The sequence below is a fragment of the Chiroxiphia lanceolata genome, chromosome 5 (genome assembly GCF_009829145.1).
Source record: "Chiroxiphia lanceolata isolate bChiLan1 chromosome 5, bChiLan1.pri, whole genome shotgun sequence".
Classification (NCBI taxonomy): Eukaryota; Metazoa; Chordata; class Aves; order Passeriformes; family Pipridae; genus Chiroxiphia; species Chiroxiphia lanceolata.
Window position 1 is genome coordinate 62,526,915 of NC_045641.1, and position 19,183 is coordinate 62,546,097.

At 39.0% G+C, this 19,183-nt stretch overlaps 1 protein-coding gene across 13 annotated transcripts in view; it reads left to right on the forward strand.

Moving 5' to 3' along the window:
- The window catches only part of CACNA1C (calcium voltage-gated channel subunit alpha1 C), a 433,056-nt gene that overhangs the window by 97,565 nt on the left and 316,308 nt on the right, over positions 1–19,183 (forward strand). The window lies entirely within an intron of this gene.

The window sequence follows — 19,183 nt, forward strand, 5'->3', positions numbered from 1 at the left end:
AGTTGTAACTTTCTCTGTGGAGATCTGCTCTAATTTCCAATGACACTTAGTATTAAGATATTTCCTTATAGCTAATGAGATTTCTGGCTGAGATTCAAACCCAGATTTTATGCATTGACTTTGCACAAGTTGCCTGTGTTGTTTCCAAGTGATCTGTGCACATCATATGCAATTTATGTTCATCTTCTGATTACTCATCCTTATCTCAGCCTTCTCCACCTAAAGGCTAGTAAGTATTCTAAGGCAAAGTTATCACAGCCATGCCATGTGGGAAAACTCAGTAGTAAGACTCACTATTACAAATGCCAGACTGTTCGAAGGAATATCTCACTTCCTGAAATCTTAGGGATTACTTGTGGCAGAAGCAATAAAAATCTTCTTTAAAGTGATTTGTGAATTATTAAATAAATTTCTTTCAAACTGCTTTATTACTCATAGGAATTATATCAATCAACAGTGAGAGCTAAATTACTAGATCAGTCAGAAAATATTGTTGCAGCTGAAGAATCAATGCTAATTGAATCATTAAGGCATTATTACATGAAACACAAATACCTCAGGATGATTATTCTTTCCTCTGCTTAACCTATAGTCTACCAAAAAGACATAATACCAACAATTGTAATGCTTATTTGTTCTCCTAAGCATCATATTTTCTCAATATAGTATTTTTCTCTATTGGTGTCCTTTTGCTTATAAGTCTCCTACTAGTAAGTTAGAAAAAAAAAACCAAAAAAAAACCCAAAAAAGCTGGGCTTAGTTTAATGCAATGCAAATACATTTTCTCTGCAGTTCAAAGGCCAAACTTGCTTCAGCCAGACTCCCACTGACTGCAATAAAGTTCAGAGCTGGGAGCATTTTTAGCTTGACCTGTTTTTGCATTTTTGAAGAGCCTTGTCATTCCTGGGTTGGTTGAAGCAAGGTTGGATCTACTGGAAACTGTTTACAGGCTGTAGTAAGACAGATATCGATTAAGGGAACTCAGTGCCTTGGCTCTCCTCTACTTCCCTTTTCACTGATGGCCAGAAAAGTTGGCTTTTAGTGCAGGTGATGAAGGACGTGGGTGCTGTCCTCATCCTTGGATTTATCAGGCTCTGGTCACGCAGGATGAACATGGATGATGTGGGATCTGATTGCTGTACAAGCCCTCTAACATGTGAACATCTACAGTCGGTTTGCTGGACTTTTTTGCTGTGAGATTGAACAAACATTTCTCCTGTCCTCTGGCTCCTGTAATGTCATTGTATCATGGCTGAGGTGTAGTGACAGACCGACAGCCCGTGGATTACTGACGTATACGTGGGTGAGAAAGTGAGTTTATGTGAGTGTTGGTGCATATGTGCTAGCAGTGGTGATGAAGATAGTGTTTTGGTGGGTAGATGGAGGCTTGCTGGGGTAGATGGGAATAAGAGCATCTATGTGACAAAGTGTGTGAATATGTAGGTTAGAGTAGGTTTGAGGCAGTGTTTTTGTTTTGATCTTCCTACTCCCTTTTTTTCTTTTTTTCCCATGAAAAAAACAACTTTGGGTTTAATGTATGTGCTTGCACTCATAGCAGGATTTTGATATACGGGGTATGCTTGTTTCCCATCTTCTTCCAGTAGTCAAACCTGCATATTGTCTGCCAAAGAAACCCAGGGTGTTTATAAGAATGATTTCTCATTCTTATAAATCGGGAACATAATTTTGGTGTGTAAGTTAATTTCTTTTGCAAACTGACACCTTCCACTCCCATCAAAGAGTTTTTCAGTAGTGTTTTTATATGTTTTTGTATAGTCATCACCTATGTTTTTATATGTAGTGTTTTTGTATGTTTTTATATAGTGATCAGCTAAAGAGCTGAGTGGAGCTGGAAAATAGTAAGTCAAGGAACCACAGAACCCACAACATATTCTTTAATTTTAAAGTTCATTGGCTACATTAAGAAGATTAATGAATAAAAGAGCTTGGTGCCAGCAAAGGCCTGGAGTGCACCTTTTGAATTGCTGTTAATGTAATTTAATGGGTAGAACAATACAGCTGCATCACTTCTTTTCTGGTTGTTGGATTTTTTTTTTCCTATTTAAGTAAACATACTGTTTTGTATTCATGCCAATGGCTCTGCCACAACCTTTCCAGGCAGTTTGTGTGCCAATCCAACGGATCAGCTGGGAAATTTACGGCGTACTTTTTTCTTTCTCAGTCCTTTCCACATTTCTCCTCCTCATCAGGGCCCCAAGCAAGTGGTCTCCAAGTTCTGTAATCACAGGACTGCAGATGCTCACCATCCCAGACTACTGTGTGATATGGAGCAAGATGCAGTGGAGAGGCAGCAAAACATCGTTCAACCCTTCTCGTTCACATCAAAATATATCCAAAGATTTTTTTTTTCCCCTCCCCTCTGCCCCCTTCCTTCACTCCAGTTCCCAGGCCTGTATAATCCAAGGCAGTGCAGTGTGATAGACACACATCCACATCTCACCCGATGAATTTCTTGTCCTAACCACTGTTTGCAGAAGTTGGATTCTTCTGTTTGGCAAACAAACAAATCCATGTGAAGTTCCCTCTGTAGTGAAATAGAGCAATTATTTTGAAGTGCCCACAGTAACAGAATAATTTTAGAGGAGACATTTCTGTCATATCAGACAGTTAAGAAATAATTCCCTAGGTGGAAATTCAGCTGGGATACGAGGCTAAAAAATGCGCTCTGAACGTATGGGGCTTTTTAGGAGAGACAGAGATTCGATACAAAGATTCTGCTACTGAAAAGTGGTCCCTAATTACAACCACAAAATGTTTCAAATGTAGCCAAATTGTAGAACTAATGCACTAACAATCCTTGCAGTACTTTATTTTTTTGGTTTGGATAGTCTCCATTTGGAAATGGCCTATTCCCACCTCATTCACCTCGAGGTACTACTAATAGAACAGTGAAAACAATATGATCGAATCAAAAGATTCACAGGCGTTGGGGGGATTTAACAGTGATTTTCTAGCTCATCTGTCTTGTGCATTTCTCTTTTTATCTTTCCAATAAAGACCTATCAGCATTTTCTTCAGATCCCCCCCTTCATGGGCCCTGTGGCTAATCCTACTGGCATTATTGAGATTTATTCCATATTTTCAGTAGGAACAGGATTTGATCTATAAAGAGTGGACAAAATGTTTAAAAGGAAAAGGAAGAATTCTGAGATCTCTTTCAAGTTAGTTACAGGTGAAAAGCTCTAACATACATAAAAGTGAGGCCAAGGATGAAATGGAAAGAAGGTTTTGTTGCTGAATACTGAAGAGTCTAAAAATACCAAGAACAATATCTAAAGATAAGGATGAAGAAATCAACACAATCTTTTCCATTATCTGTGATTGTGACAAATCTCAAATCCCAAATTCCTTTTACAAGTATTGTTCAAGACCTTCCAGGCTCTAAAGCTTCTTAATTTCTCTTAACAAAATAAGTATATTTTCCAGTTGATTTTAAGAGGTTTTATTCCCTCCTGCAGTGCTTCATGTTTGAGTATCAGCTCTCAGAAATATTTCCCCTGTTTGTACATGAAAAATGGAAAGAAGAGTGAAATGTGCTTAGCAAGAAGAATGAAGTTAAGTCCTGTTTTCAAGCTGCACCTTCAGAATGTCACTCCATGCTCATATTTAAAATGTGGCACTTGGGCCACATTCTTAATATCATTCTCATGAGGGCTGCTGGGGAGATTCAATCCTCACACTCAGGTAAGGTTAAAGATGGTCTTGCCTCCTAATGAAGTCTAACTTTGTGAACTTAATGCTCTTCCATTCTCTTTGCTGCCAAGCTTCTGTTCACAAGTTACATCATCTGCTCATTCCTGCCTCTGTAGATGTACAGTGCACGGGAATTGGGTTTGACACATACCTGGATGATGGTTGGCAGAGGACATGTGAATCTAAGGAATGTTCAGAACAGAAACAGTCCACGTATTTCTCTGTTTCTCTTTTTACTCTGCTTTCCTGATTTTTCATTCTGTCCCTTGGTTCTCCTCCAAAAATAAATCTGGACACTTCCTCAGTTTCTGAAGTGCTTTGATATTAAAGGCTTCTTCCAGCAAGTAAAGTTAGCTCCCTATAGTAAATCCTAAGGAAATGCTCAAAGAAAACAGATGATTAATTTTTTCAGTGTTGGATTCTCAGAACCTCTTAGATTGCAAACAGATCATCTAGGCCATGCAAATCAAATCTCCCATGAATTCAAACCTAGTTTCTAGGTAGTCTGAAAATAGTTGTCAAATTTTCTTACCATTTTCATTTAGGTGGGCAGCTTCTGGTCAGCAATTCCGTAAGACCTTGGATATTGACCTTCCCTGCAAAATTTTTCCCTGGTGTTAAAAAAGCTGTTGACTGAGATTAGTGGCAGCAACAGACTTTCTGCTCAGTCTGGTGCCAGTAACTGGCTGTGTCGAAATCCTGTATGATGAAGTTGTACGTAGTGAGATCTGTCTGGAAAGTGCCCTTTGGACCAGCTGTGTATACTTGTGGAGAATGGTTTGAGAGGAATGTTTTGAATGGGTTGTGAATGAAAAATAAGTTTACTGAACTAGGCCTGATGTGAAACATTCAGATCAACTTCACTGTTATGGAGAGATAGTAGGAAGCTCTGACTCTCCACTTGTTTTCCATGACTGTGTCCTGTAACCTGTGAGTGATCTGTGCAGCTTTTGCCCCTTCCTAGATGCAACTGTATTATGGCAGTGTAAGATCACAGTCCAGTTGCTCTCTATTCTGCATCCTACTTCCCAGGCTTTGGAATTCAAAGGGAAGAAACATCACCTACATCTGTCCAGGGGCAGTTGTGCCCCTGACAATACGCAGTCCTACTCCAAAGATGTCTGGAGCAGTTCAGGATAAGGAAAAAAGGAGAACAGGCCGATGGCAGATAATGTGGGATATGAAAAGCAGTTCAGGTTAATTTATTCAGACCAATGGTTTAAAAAGCAACCTGTGTGTGAACTGTGTGCTGGGTGCCCTCCCTTCTGCTGCTTCTGGCTCCTGTCCGCAGATCTCTGCCCAAGGGCTCAAGTTAAGTCAGAAACTCCTCTGTCCTCCGTCCTTTGGGCCCAGCCCTCTGTGTGTGTGTTTGTGGGCTTTCTCTCTTCTCTCCTGCTTCTTCCATCCTTCTCCCAAGCTGGATGATACTCTGATATATTCTCTATGTCCCTGACTCTTGGTGGCAACCTTGGTGGGGAGTGCAGCGGCTCCCCGGCTGCTCTGGCTTGACCCTGTTAGCTGTGATTTGCCAGAGCTCACACACTGTGTGACATACAGCAGGCTGCAATTATTTTCTCCCCCTCTGCTTGCTGCAGCACAGACCCCTGGCTGGCTGGATGCTGGCCAGGCCAGTTCTCTGCCTGCTGGTGGTTTCCTTGTTTAAATACTGTTCTCAGTGGAAGAGCAGTTTGGTGATAGCGAATCTGTCCCAAAGCATTTACTGTGAGCTTTCCAAATCAGTTCTCTTAATACTCTCTGTGAATTGATTAGCTTTTGCTTTTTTACAGGATGGTGTGTCAGTGCATCATATTGATGTTGGGACATTGAGATGCTTCATTATGCAGAGCTGCATTTGCTGTCTCTGTTGCTGAGTGAATATGTGGTTGGATATCGGTCACAGTCCTCAAATCCTCCAATAGTTTTTGCTTTGCTTGAGCATGGATCCTGTGACAGCATTAATTAAAACTTAGAGGTTCCAATAATTTAGGTACAGATTCTGCCGTCAGCTATCTGTGTACTTTTCACAAACAAGCAAGAACTCTGTATTTATTTTAGTTTCATCTGTCCTCATCTTCCTTTGATTTTTCAGAAAGGCAATTGCTATTGAAATTCAGTGCAAAAATAAGGAACAGAAAAATATAGAAACCTTCTTTAAAATTCAGCTCTAGATAAGGCCCCGAGTTTTCCCCTTCTCAGATTTTACTGGGGTATCCCTTACTCACAGAGGCTCAGTTCCCACAATCCTATCTCAAGAAAAATTCAGATTTAGACTTCAACCCTCCTGAGCTATTTTGAAATCCAGAAGCACCTAAAATGGCTTAGGCAGAGTCTCCATTTTGGGATAATCATCCACGCATTTTGCATTCCTCCTCAGATTGTTTATGCTGAACATTCTCTTAATCTCACTGCTGTAGTGCTATTTTCTTTGTAAGAAATAATAAATCAAGCTCGTGGTGTTTTCTTCTCTGCCACCCACCTTTAGTCCAAGGCCTGTGCATAGTGAGCAGACCCAGCTTCAGTGATGGTGCAGGAATGCCTGGAATGTCTCTGATCTGTTTCCAGGGAACATTTCTCCATGGCACAACCAATGAGCAAGAAAACTTTCTTTTACCTTGTAGCAAAGCCCTTCCTCTGCTCAGGCTCCTCAGTGCATTCAGCTTCCAGCTGCAAGTGAAGGGTTGTGTCCTTGGTGCCATGGGGCCTGACAGGTGATATATGCTGCCAGTTGGCATCCTGCATAGGAAATAGGTCATTATGGAAAGGTGGTGGCACTGCCTGATGAAGGAGAGTTCTTTTCTTCTCCTGGCACCAATCCTGTTATCTGCATGGAGGCTTTGCTCTATGCAGTGAGAGTTGGGAGTGATGCTCGGGCTGTGCCTTTGATCTCTGAACATTCCTGAGAGCGGAGTGTGAGGTGAGGAGTGAGGGCAGATGATGCTTCTCATCCCCTGCATGGAAGCCAGAGAGCAATGCTTAGTGTTATGCCCAGAGAGGGGGAAAAGACTAACTGATGCTCAAATGTTTGCTTGAATGTAGTTCTGTGCAAAGTCAAATATTTGAGATACTCAGATGATAGAAAATTCAAGTGATATAATTAGAAGAAAATCTAGGACCAGGCCTTAAGTAAAGTTTAAAAGTGTGATGAAAATTAGGCTTCTACATCTTTTATCATCCCAGGTGGGGAGCTACTGAGATCAGTGCTTTTTAAAACCCCACTGCCTTTCTAAATATTTAAATATGAGTCAGAAGCTTATTTTCGGAAACTTGGTTATGGAAACACGTAGCAGAGCAATACAAATATTTTTTTCTTAGTCCTCCTTTTAATGAAGATGGCACTGCTTTGCACTTCTTCAAATTATCTATGATGTCCAGCAGTTTGACTTCAAAACAGACTTCCTCAAGTGCTTCATTGTCTTTAATACTGAAAGCTGTATCATATCCTTGCTAGGCAAAATGATATTATTACTTTTGTTTTAAGAGTAAGGAGCAGAATGATTAAACTGCTTTAATCATTTGCTAAATGATTAAATCTGCTGAGAAAGTTGGTGATAATACTTCAAAAAGAAGGAATCTTAGCTATCAATTTTAATTTTTTGAAATTTTCAGCTGTTTCTGCCTTTAGAATATTTTAAATGGTAGGTTGGGTTGGGTTGGGTTTTGTTTTTGTTTTGTTTTGTTTTGTTTTGGTAGACTATAATTTGTTTTATTTGAAAGACTACAAGTGAAATTATTTTATTCCTTTGGTTCAAAGTGAAATTCTAATTGCATACAAGTATAAAAAACAGGACTATTTATGGGTTTTCTCCTTTTTCTTCTTGGCTACCAAATACTCCTTTTGACTAAGAAACAGAGAAAATGAAAAGAAGTAGAAAATTAAGGTTAAGGATCTTGTGAAAGGGATGCTTAGTTACATACTCCTCAGACTTGGACATTGAAAAAAATCTAGGGGAAAATTTTAAAGCTGTAAAAATTAATTACTTTCTCTTATCCAGTTTGCATCCTTCTGATGATGAAAGAAAGTTTGAAAGTTCCTTCTGGGTTTTTCTTTTTCTCTTATATTAAAGTTTCTGTTCCTTACAGAGAAGTTAACTGATAAAAGATAATGAAAAGACATTTAAATTTCCTCTTTCCAAAAGTGAAAAATATGATTATAATTACAAAGAAAATGTTTTCTAAAAACAATCACACTGACTAAAATCAAAGTTTCAACCAATATCCAAATAATGTATTCTTTTTTTTATCAATATTTTTTTTCTTTTAGCTGAAGTCTGAAGCTTCTGTCTAAATCAAGCCAGGAAATTTCATTTTGAAGTTATAATTTTTGTTTCAGAGAAATAAAATTTTCACTAAGCATTGCCTTTCTGTCAATCTTTTGGACAATATTAAGTAGATATATTGGTGGATAAATGTTCACTCAATGAAAGGATGATGTACAAAAAACTTCCATTTGAAAGCTTTAATTTAGCTCCATTGAAAGTGGTGTCATATCCGTGGATTTTTGTAATGGATCTTTGAAATCATGTAGTTTTTAGGGGAATGAGGGACCAGAGAGTTCTGCAGAGGGAACTAATCAAGAGCCTTTAAACTACGTTCACAAACGTGTCTCTACTACATGTGTGAGCTGTGGTAGGGGCTTAGATTTTTCCAAATCTAAGATCATCAGAGGAAAGAGTAAATGAAATAAATTATTGAAAGATGGGGCAATAGCAGCCCAAAACAATCTGCATTAAAACTACTGGAAAATATATTTGTGCTGAATTTGGTAAATATTTTCAATTTTATGAAATTCAAAAAAATTTAAGCTAGACTTAAATTACGTAATTCTCCTTGAAACAGATTGTATCTATTTATGTATATAAAATGATAGGAAAGATGTCATCCAACTTGAAATAAGCTTCCAGCTTTTAATTTTGCTGGGGGGGGGAAAGAAAAAAGTTGTTCCACATCAAGCTTAAAAGAAAAATGTTTTCAGCTATACCTAAGCTGAAAAACCCAGCAAGCATTTCTTTAGCTCTAAGGAGAAGTTTGCTTTCTATCTATCAGACAAATATCTGAATTAGGATACAAGATCCACAATGTAACTTCACTGTCTCCTGCTATTTCCCTTCTCCAGTGTTGCTGTGAGTTCCTCCCTTGTATCACTTACCTGTGCTTTCTGCTTTCCTATGGAACTCTCCGTAGTTACACAAACAACCAGAGGGCAGCTGCTGGCAGGGGACCTGAAGGCATTAAACAAAGTTTTTCACCACGTCACTTCCCCCCCATCTTCATAGTGTTGCCTGTTGTGGCCAGTCAGAACTTCTTGGTGAAGGCTGAGAACATCTGGCAGTAAAATCAGCTGCTGTTCCAACAGCACAAACTGCAGGAGTCAAATGAGAGTCTCTCTCATATTGATGGATTTGAAAGGGCCATTGCACACCCATAAAAGATTTGGGTTCTGTTCAACAGAAAGCAATGGTGTAACACACACATTAAGAGCCAATTAAAGACAATGTCATTATAAGCAATATTCTTGTTGGATGGCTAACACAGCTCTGTGACTCTGTCTTATCCTCTTATGTTATGTTGAAAAACTGATTATTCTGGTGCCAAAGGATAAAATGCTCTGGAATTTAGTCCATTTTATCTTATGTCTCAAGTGCCAGTGCCTGGCTGCCACCTCTTCTGTGATATTTGGAGTTCTGCATCTATGGACTGCTTCAGAATCAAAAACATGCCCCTCTCAGTAAGTGATAAAATAGTTCCTTGGGCTGGGTACTCTATGTGCTTTCCCAGCTTTAAGGGTTTAATTCTACACACATGTAACAATAAGGTTCAATAAGAACTTATTAAAATGAGATCACAATCATTTCCAAGAATCAGTTTGCTCAGGCCACCGAAGCAGTGGAATACACAGCTTTAACTTGGCCATGTCTTTATGCAGATATCTGAGCAGGAACTCATCTCTCCCTGTTGCTAAAAACAAAACTTGATGGGAGGATATAACAGCCACATGTTTCCTTGTCATAAATTTTGTTTTAATTTTGCCTATCTTAATTTACATCTTCATTGGAAAAGGTTTCTGGAGGCTTGCATGGAGCTTCCAGATGGGAGAAAGAGGAAACCACATATTCAGGTTCCATCTCTGCCTTATGATATTATAAAAGTTCACTTATATTTAAACACAATGTAGAAATGACGTGGAGGGAGCACGAACAATGCCTTGTGTAAACATCACAGACTCTGTAGCTGGTTTTGTTTCTCCAAACCATGGAAGTTTCTAAGAAATTTCAAATACATTTTTTAGTTCAGTAAGGACATCCCACTATTTCTCTTAGGAGAAAGGCAAATGTTTGATCAGGAAACAGAAAAATAGGAAGGGATATGGAGCCCTTTCAAGACTCCAAAAATAAACGTTCCTGTTCATTCTGCTCTCAAAAGGTATGTGCTCACACAAACTAACAAGCACTCCTTTGGGAGAGTTAGCACATGAGGACATTTTTGTGGCAAGCTTATATTTTTTTGGCCTAGCTTCTGCTTTGGCACCTGTTTGACCTGGCAATTTAAGCTCCTTTCTGAAAAACAGGGTTTGTCTGTCTAACGGTGTTGAAAATTGGAATCTCAGTGGGAATTTGTGATCCCAGCAACTTGTAAACAGCCTTTGTCCTTCCACATGTGTCCTCCTAACCCCTGCAGATGTTAAAATGTACAGGAGCCTCCTAGAGCATGACTTGTGCCATTTCACTGGCTTTTCTTTTATCACCACAAGTAATAACAAAAGCAGTGAAATGAAAGCTGTAACAAGCTGCTGCTTTGGCATAATGGCTTGGACATACTTTATCCATAGTTAGTGTGCACCTCCTGCACTCAGACAAACACCCCAAGCAGGGACAAGAATAAAAAATATGCCCAATACATATCTGAAACCAACACAAATTATCTTTGACATTTATAAGATGCTTACTACACTGTACATGTGTTCCCCACATCTGGAATGTGCTGTCTGTTGGTCGTACTGCTTTGAATCTCATCTTTCTTTAATACTAAAAAAAAAAAAAAAAGTCTTCCTGCAGCGCTGGGAAAGGTAAAGAAGAGGAGGTGTAATGGTTTTTAGATAAACAAATAATGAATTAATTCAATGCCAGGGATCTGTTTCTCTTACCTCCTTGTCCTTTGGCCTCCCCATGTGATGAAATAATTTTTTAAGTTTAGTATAGAAAGAGTAAAAGAAAGTACAGGTCACTTCAGAAATTCAGTTTCTTTTAAATTTACTGAATTTCAGTTTTAAAATGGTGTTAGGAGTTGTATAGTTCCTTTTAATTTTTCTCATGTCTGCAGTAAGTAATACGTGTCTTTGCATCCTCTGCTCCAAAATACAATAAGTTGTACTATAGATCTGGATCAGTTTGGATCAGAACTATGGATTTGGATTAGTAAGTTTTCTTCCTTGTAGTCTTGCATACTTCTCTTTTCAGGGCAATTTCTGACTGCACTTTTGAATGGATTTGTCTGCCTTAAATTATTTTTAAATCTCTGTATTTCACTTGAAAGGTATCATTTCAGCAAGTAGATTTTTTAACTTCTAGAGATCTTTAGCTCTTTTTGCATTTGATGTGGATCAGATAACTTAGAATAAGAGAACCTCATCCAGAACCAAAGCATCACATATTCTTTTACAGTTTGGTACTCTGCTATTTCACCTCTCTTTCCTCCTTCTTGGAAGGTCATGTTACAGTCTTTAGTGTAAATTTCCACGTATTGTTTCGGTAATAATGGTTTTCAAACTGTTATATTTTCCATGTTGTCCTTTGCTTAGTGATTTGGTTGTGCCCTATGAAGAGAAGGACTCAGATGTGTTGTACTGAGTGCAGACTTTGTTATGGCAAAACTGCCAACCTGAGATGAAGTTAAGCCCTTTTTGAAAATATTTTTTTCCCAGGCTTTTGCAGGTAATTTGATGAGTTCAAACAGAAGTGGAATTCTGACTTACAGAATTTCCTCAGCCAGTGTTCACAGACAACCTAAGGCTTGTGTATCCCACCCACCCCACTTAAAACACTCGCATTAGAGCTAAAGAAGTGCACAAGCTCAAGCTTTATGCTGGGCTTTCACACATAGAATTCATGTCATCACCCCACTCAAAAAGAAACTTGCATTAACACCTCCAGGAGCCTCTTTAATGACATGTGAGCTAATTTTAAAAGATTTTTTAAATGGTCTAATTTTCTGTTGAAGTGTTTCAGTCTATGAAGGGATGTGTTAAGCACTGTATTAACTGAATTACATTTTCCCCATCCTGCAGAATCACTGCCAATCTTTGGAAAGTATAAAAATACCATTTACATAAGCTTTTGTCCATTCACAAAATATGATAGCAGGAGTCTTGACTAGCATACAAATAAATATAAAAATAAATCAAAATACAAATAAAGGGCCAACTTGACCTCATTTTTTAACAAGTGCAAGTTCACCTTGTCACTGTAGTTACTTCTTATAAGAAATAATGCAATATCTCTGAGGGTAAAAAGACTTTTTCAAACAAGAATATTTTTGATAGATATTCTTTTTTTTTTTTGTACAGACATCTCTTTTAAAATATTTTGGCAGCTAGTAATTCCCATGACCACAAATCACTTCCAAGACTAAGCCAAATAATTTAGCTCTTACATACCACAGTGTCCTTAGCCCATCAGGGTTGAATGCCCTTAGCAAATATTATGGCTTTGTTGGGCTGGAAAAGAACAAGTTGGAAAACCAGCAGGATTGAGAACTGCTGCATCTCAGACTGGGAAAATAATATTCCCATTATCATATTCAGGGGATTATAACAGTTGGGTAGACTTTCAGGTCATAGAAGTATCTCTTTGCTGATCATAAAATGGTTCAGGACACATATTTGTAAAATTTTGTATGCACCTGCTCAGATAGTACTTTTTCAGATGAAAAAAAGTCTGAGTTCACTGTCTACACTGCGACAGACAAAATAAGTGAACTATACTTTAAAATTAAGTGATGGGCTCCAGGTTTTCCATGTGATATGAATAAATCCACCCAGTCCTCACAATGCTCAGGCCTAGTCCCTCTCTCTGTAGCTCTATGCCTTTCTGTGTTCCAATACCAATCCAAAGTTATTCCCATTATTTAAGTATTTAGTTCAATGCTGTTTGTTCATTTTTAAGTATCCCATTATAGCCAAAATGAAAGATGGCTTCATGTTAGCATTTTGGTACAGAGAGTAGTGCAGTTTTGAAATGCATCCTCTGATTGTCCCCACTTGCCACCTCTTGGTACATTTCTCTTGCATGGTTTTGGTTCATATGAAATAAATTCTTCTCAGAACAACTGCAACCAAAAGCTCTGATCTGCCTACATATCCAGAGGATTTAAAGTCCTAAAGGGAGCATGGGGGTCTGAACCAAGGATCAATCTGCTAGAGCGCTTTACATCACATACATGGTGGGGATGTTTTGATCCAGGAAAACAGATTAAATTTCATCTGAAGTAACAGCAGAACTTCATATGGGGGAGATGTAGGGCCCTGAGCATCAGCTCTGCTGACCTACTGATCCTCTTCTGTTGTGTTAGAAAAATTTCTCGTGTAGACATAGTCAAAGAAAGCAGGTTTTGAACCAGTGGGTTTTCAGTGTTGTCACAAAGCTATCACCAGCCATTCTCTTTCTCATTCTGCTTTCTGCCTCAAACTGATGGGACATTGTCCTGCATTCTAGAGCCGCACTTGAAAACAAGGTGTGCCACGGAATCAAAAAGGGAAATATTGTCATAGGACAATAGACTGCCATGCTTCCAGCTCTGCAGGTAAAGAACAGATCTCAGCTGCCACTATGAAACAGAATTGAATTACATAGAAAACGTTAACATGCCTTCCTAGTGGGAGTGCTTGTAGTGGTAACGGGTAATTGCCAGCACTCCTGCTCTGGAAGGTCGTTCAGGATTGAAACACAGATGCTCCCATCTTGTCCTTGGTGTAAGTACAGTTGCAGCATGAAGAAAAGGCAGCCTGGTTTAATGGGAACCTGCTGCTACTGAGCCTGCAAAAGGAAATTCAGGATAATATGTTTCTGAGTGTTCTGCTACTATGAAAAGAAGATTAAAGGATAAGTGGCTTGTACTGTTACATTGACTTGAGCCTACAAAACAAAATGGAAGATTTTTTTTTTCCTGTGGCAGTTTTGATATGCTGTTTATCAGTAGTGAATATCTTCCATTTGAGCACTAGAGTCTTAAAGCAATAGAGAGGAAAATATATTTTGTTCTGTTTGGAGGAAGGCAGTCCAGTGCAAGAAGTGTGAGGAACACAGAAATTGGTATCCTAATTAACTTGCTCCATGACTTCAGGTAAGTCACACTTTCCCAAATTTTCAAACGAAAGTGCCTGAAATTAGGTCATTTCAATGATGAAGCTTGGCTAACCAAATGAAAGAAACGAAGGGTCAGAGCCCTGCACACAGATGGAATGTTTTTCTGGTTGACAACTTCAGTTGTGGGGAACCTACAGTACTGGGGAGAATTTGCTGCTTTCAGAAAAATCAGTGGTTGTTTGCTGTTGTCTGCTAAGGGAGGCCTTTTGAGTCAGCTGTTTGAAAATCCTATTATAAACATGCACCAATCTTCCTATGCAAGAGAAATGTGAAGAAATACTAACTTTGTAAAGCATGTTTGGTACACTTCTAGTTCAGTTTTGTCACCTAAAATGAATAGGGTTCTCATTGGCCAGAGAGTGGAGGCACATGTAATTGCCCCAAAATTACTGATGATTTACAACACAAGTAAGGGGCAGCCGTGCACAAACGACCTGTAAATGACATTGCTAAAAAGCACTTTTTTGATGTGCAACATCAGCTTCCTCTTGCTAGGATACAAGCATGTAATTTCTCTTTATGCCTGCCTAGTTCTGCTCTGTTGGAATCCACTTATAAATCCCTTGCTGCTTCACTTGGAGAGCTAAGGTAGATTCTGTCTGCTAAACTGCATACGTGGACTCTTGAGGTCTCATTCTTTGAAATCCAAGCATGCTTTTATTCCCCTCCCAAAGAACTGACTATGCCTTTCCTGTCTTCACTTCTCTCACTAGGAACATAAACATGGATTTAATTCTTAAAAAGCACACAAATTCTATTCTTTTCCCCATTGTTACTGACAAATGCAATGCTAAGTGAGTTTGGTGAGACTTGACCTAAAGCTTCAAGCAAGATTCTTATGGAAACTACAGCTTTGTGTGTCTCTGGCCAACAATGCTCCAACAAAGTGGAAAGTGACCCTTCCAGACTGCGTTCATGTAATACAGTGAACTGGAACATTCTCTCTACATGGGCCTTATGACCCTTTTTTTTCTTGCTGTCCTGATGAGTCCTTGGCCAATGTGCTGCAGGCTGGTGAGAAGTTCAATCTCTAGGGTAAGGATAGCATAGAATTAAATGCTCATGCTCTGTCAAAATGCTGGCAGTTACAAAACGCTCCAGCCAGTAACTTGTTGGAGAGCAAGCAATGAGCAAAATTACTTCAATATGTAGAAGAAATTTAGATGCCCTGAGGGAATACTAATTCAGAGAGATAGTAATAGGGATTACTACTTGATTTATAATGTGTCTTGAAAGAAATCAACAAGACCAGACCTGCTGCCTACACGTGCACTTAGCCAGTCACAATACAGAAAGGCAGACAATAATTGTCTATCTTGCCTTCATGCTACCTCCTCCTCCTCCTCCTCCTCTTACCTCTCCTGCTCAAAGTACAGGTGGATTCTTTTCCATTTCTAAGTAAACAACTTGTCTGTGACCCTGTACCTTTCTTTACTTTACCTGAAAACTTATTGTGTTAATAATTTGCAGCTGCTGCCCCACGTGCCACCTCCTCCCATCTGATAACGCCTATAACTCACTTCTGTCTACCTTCTTCTTTGTTCTGTAGCAACTGCATTCATTAAGGTCTAGGAAAGTTTCTTTGTAGACAAATCTCCTGTCCCCTTTGCTACCCTGAACGCTTTTGTTTGGGTGTATCATTCATAAATGAGTTTTCCTCTGCTCTCTTTTCCGTTTCCTTCTTTGCATCTTCCAGAATTTCTTCTGGCCCACTTAACCTCCAATTTGGAAAAGGAAATTGCACTTTGGCATGTCAGCCTGGAAATATTGCTGACCTCTCACTTAATTTCAGCTTTCTGACATGCTCTGTGCTCAGACCTCTGCTCTTCTGCTTTGCAATGTTTCTTCTGCCACATTTTATGGAAAAGAGTCAAAAGATGGAAGGATAATCTGTGAGTCACTTGTGCAGTGATGACTTGCAGATTTTCTTCCTACCATCCTAATTTTTTTCTATCCTGACAATCCAATTTCTTCTTTAAAATGGTGAGAATTCATTTGAAAAGAACATGGAATGCCTCAGCTCTTATTGCAAAGTATTTTTAAAATATTATCAATACTTATAAGAAAAATTTCTCCACTTTCATCTGCAGAGTGTATCTAAAGGATTTTTTCTTTTTTGTCAGAAAATATAATCTTATCACAGAGATTTTAGAAACCTATTCATGACAGCTCAAACAGGGAGATTATATATCCTTTGAGCTCTGGTTCTCCTATTAGAAGCCAACTTTTTGCATATGTGCTTGTGTTTTTTGTGTCCCACACTGAGCCTCCTTCCCCCCATGTTGTTTAAACTAGGTTGGACCATGGAGATGCTGTAATCTGATGATTTAGGACACTGAAAAATACTAGTTATTTGGGACCTGGGATGTCCTGTTGTGTAAGTGGGTGGTTGAGTGGGGAGGTATAATTTAGTACTGCCCTGGACACTTCTGTTTTGAAATGACTAAGTATTCTGGAAGTCATCTGAAGTTTCTGACTGAGATATACAGTTGCCTTGTTATATGTATCTATCAGTGACTGTCTAGGTGAAGAAGAGAAACTCTCAAAAGAGAAATGAGAGAGAATATTATATAGTTTTATTTTAATATATTTGCTGATAGCATTGCTTTGAATATATCTTTTGTTTTGATTTATTTTGATCTGCCCATGAATTAGTTATTGCCATATGCTCTATAAGTAGAATTTGTGTCACTTTTCAACAGCCATCATTGGACTATGAGACTTAACAACATTTTCAGTTTTTCCTCTTTGACATTTTTAGGATAAGTATGTTTTTTGCTGTGGCTTGGGTTATTATGTAGGCAGAGCTGCTGTCAGATAGAGCTACCCAGACAGCTCATCCATGGTTTGTGACATCTCATTACTGCAGGCCTGTGACCTTCACCCAGCTCTGTGACTGTGTCTCATGCTCTGATTCCAGCCTTCCTCAGTTCTGTGGTTCCAGATATGTGTGCTGCCTCTACCAGATGCGAACTGCAAAAACCTCTTCTGTTCCTTTTCGAGTTTCTCACATAGTCTGCCTAATGTGTGTCACTTCTGACCTCTGTAACAGCTTTGCTGTTTGAATCACGGGCCGTCCTTGAAGGGACGTTGTCACTCCTGTCGAGTCCTACCAAACCTGGGAATAGTCTGCAGTCATCAAGAGTGCATTCCAAACCACACTTCCCTTGCAGAGCAATTCCTCTCATGAACCTGGATTTGGGGGCATCTCTAAAACTTTGGGTTTGTAAAATTAATAAATGCAGACTGAGACGAGACCATCCCAGTCTCTTTCTCTTGCAGATGTTCTACATGCAGGGTCTCAGTAAGAAAACGAACTCTTTTGATCTCGTGACATTTAAGCAGAACAACAGATACAACTCCATTTAATCCCTAACAAGTGTTTTAAAACGTTGAGAGAAAGCTGTATTCTTATTCTAGTTTCATGGCATGGTATAATGGTTTCATGCTACACAGGTTCTGAGTTTTCTTAAGGAACGCAGGAGCAGTTCTATGAACCCACAAATAATTGAAAACTGAGATTTAAAATATGGATAAGGTCAAACAATTAATGCAGTTAATGAAATAAAGTGGATTATTTGCAGATAATCTCAGACTTTAACATGTAAAGGATCCTCTTTTTAATAAGGTTAAAAAAATGGGAAATATCTTAGAAATATGCTTTCAGAGTTAAAAATTGTTAGATGACTGATTAACTGACATTTTATCATTCTTCCAGGGAGTACTGGAGCTTTCACAGCTCATAGAGCATAAATCTGAAAGGCTGCATATAAGGCTTCAACATTTCTTCAAGAAAGCAAGCTATGAATAATAAAGGACACATTCAGCCTCCTATTTTGATTTATTTCTGAAATGTAATACATTTCATGAAATCCCAGAATACATATTGCAGTTGGAGTGAGTTACTTTTTTATTTTATTTTGTTTTTTATAGGCTAGGAGTATTAGTCACTATCATAAAAATGAAATGTGTAACTTCTAACTAAAGAAGCTTAGCATGTTTATGTTGCTAGCAACATGTGTTTTCATGGAAAAAGTTGCTGAAAGCTGAGCCCATACTGGGAAAATTGCTAATCTTCAAACAGAATCCTAAACAAGTTAAAAGAAATATTTTACTGCTTGTGTTTTTAAGGTCATCTTGCACATACTGAGACAGTATTTCATTGCACATTGGAGATGTGAATGGGTTTGTGTCTCCAAAACATTGTTGTTTTGTTTCACAAGGAATCTTCTCATCCCTACACTGATCTAATAATTGTAAAAGTCTCTTCTAGCCTTACAACACCGAGTGAAATTATAGCTTTGGTTGAAATTGGTGACACAACTACTGAGTTCAGCACAGCCATGCCTTCTTCACCTGAATCCATTATCTTTATGTACATTAATGATTCTAAAGCCAATAATGATCTCTTATGTCTCAAAGGTGTGATGGCTCAATTTATCATCTTTAAATATCTGAACAGTCTCAGATGAAGCAGATGTGATGTATTATTCTCATTACTTAAGTGCACATCTTAAAAATATGTCTCCTCTTCTTTTGTATTTACCCAAATGAGTGTGACGATAAAGTCTCCTCGCAGCCATGGTGAGCCTTCACTTATCCCATCTTCCCACCACATTCTCCTGGAGAAACTGGCTGCTCATGTCTTGCACAGGATTCTCTTTACTGGGTAAAAACCTGGCTGGGTGGTTGGCCCATGGTGGGGGGTGGAGTCAAATCCCATTGGTGTCCAGTCACACATCACACGTGATGTTTGTTCCCCAGGGCTCAGTGTCGGGGCTAATCCTGTTTAGTGTCTTTACTGATGACCTGGATGAGAGGATCAAGTGCACCTTCAGTCAGTTTGCAACACCAGGTTGGGTGGGAGTGTTGATCTGATGGGGCTAGGAAGGCTCTGCAGAGAGATCTGGACTGCTGAGGCCAGTGGTATGAGGTACAACAAGGTGAAGTGCCAGGTGCTACCCTTGGATCACAACAACCCCCTGCACTGCTACAGGCTGGGGGCAGAGTGCCTGGAAAGCTGCCCAGCAGAAAAGGACCTGAGGGTGCTGGTCAATGCTGGCTGAACATGAGCCATCATTGTGCCCAGGTGGCCAGGTGTCTTTCTGGCT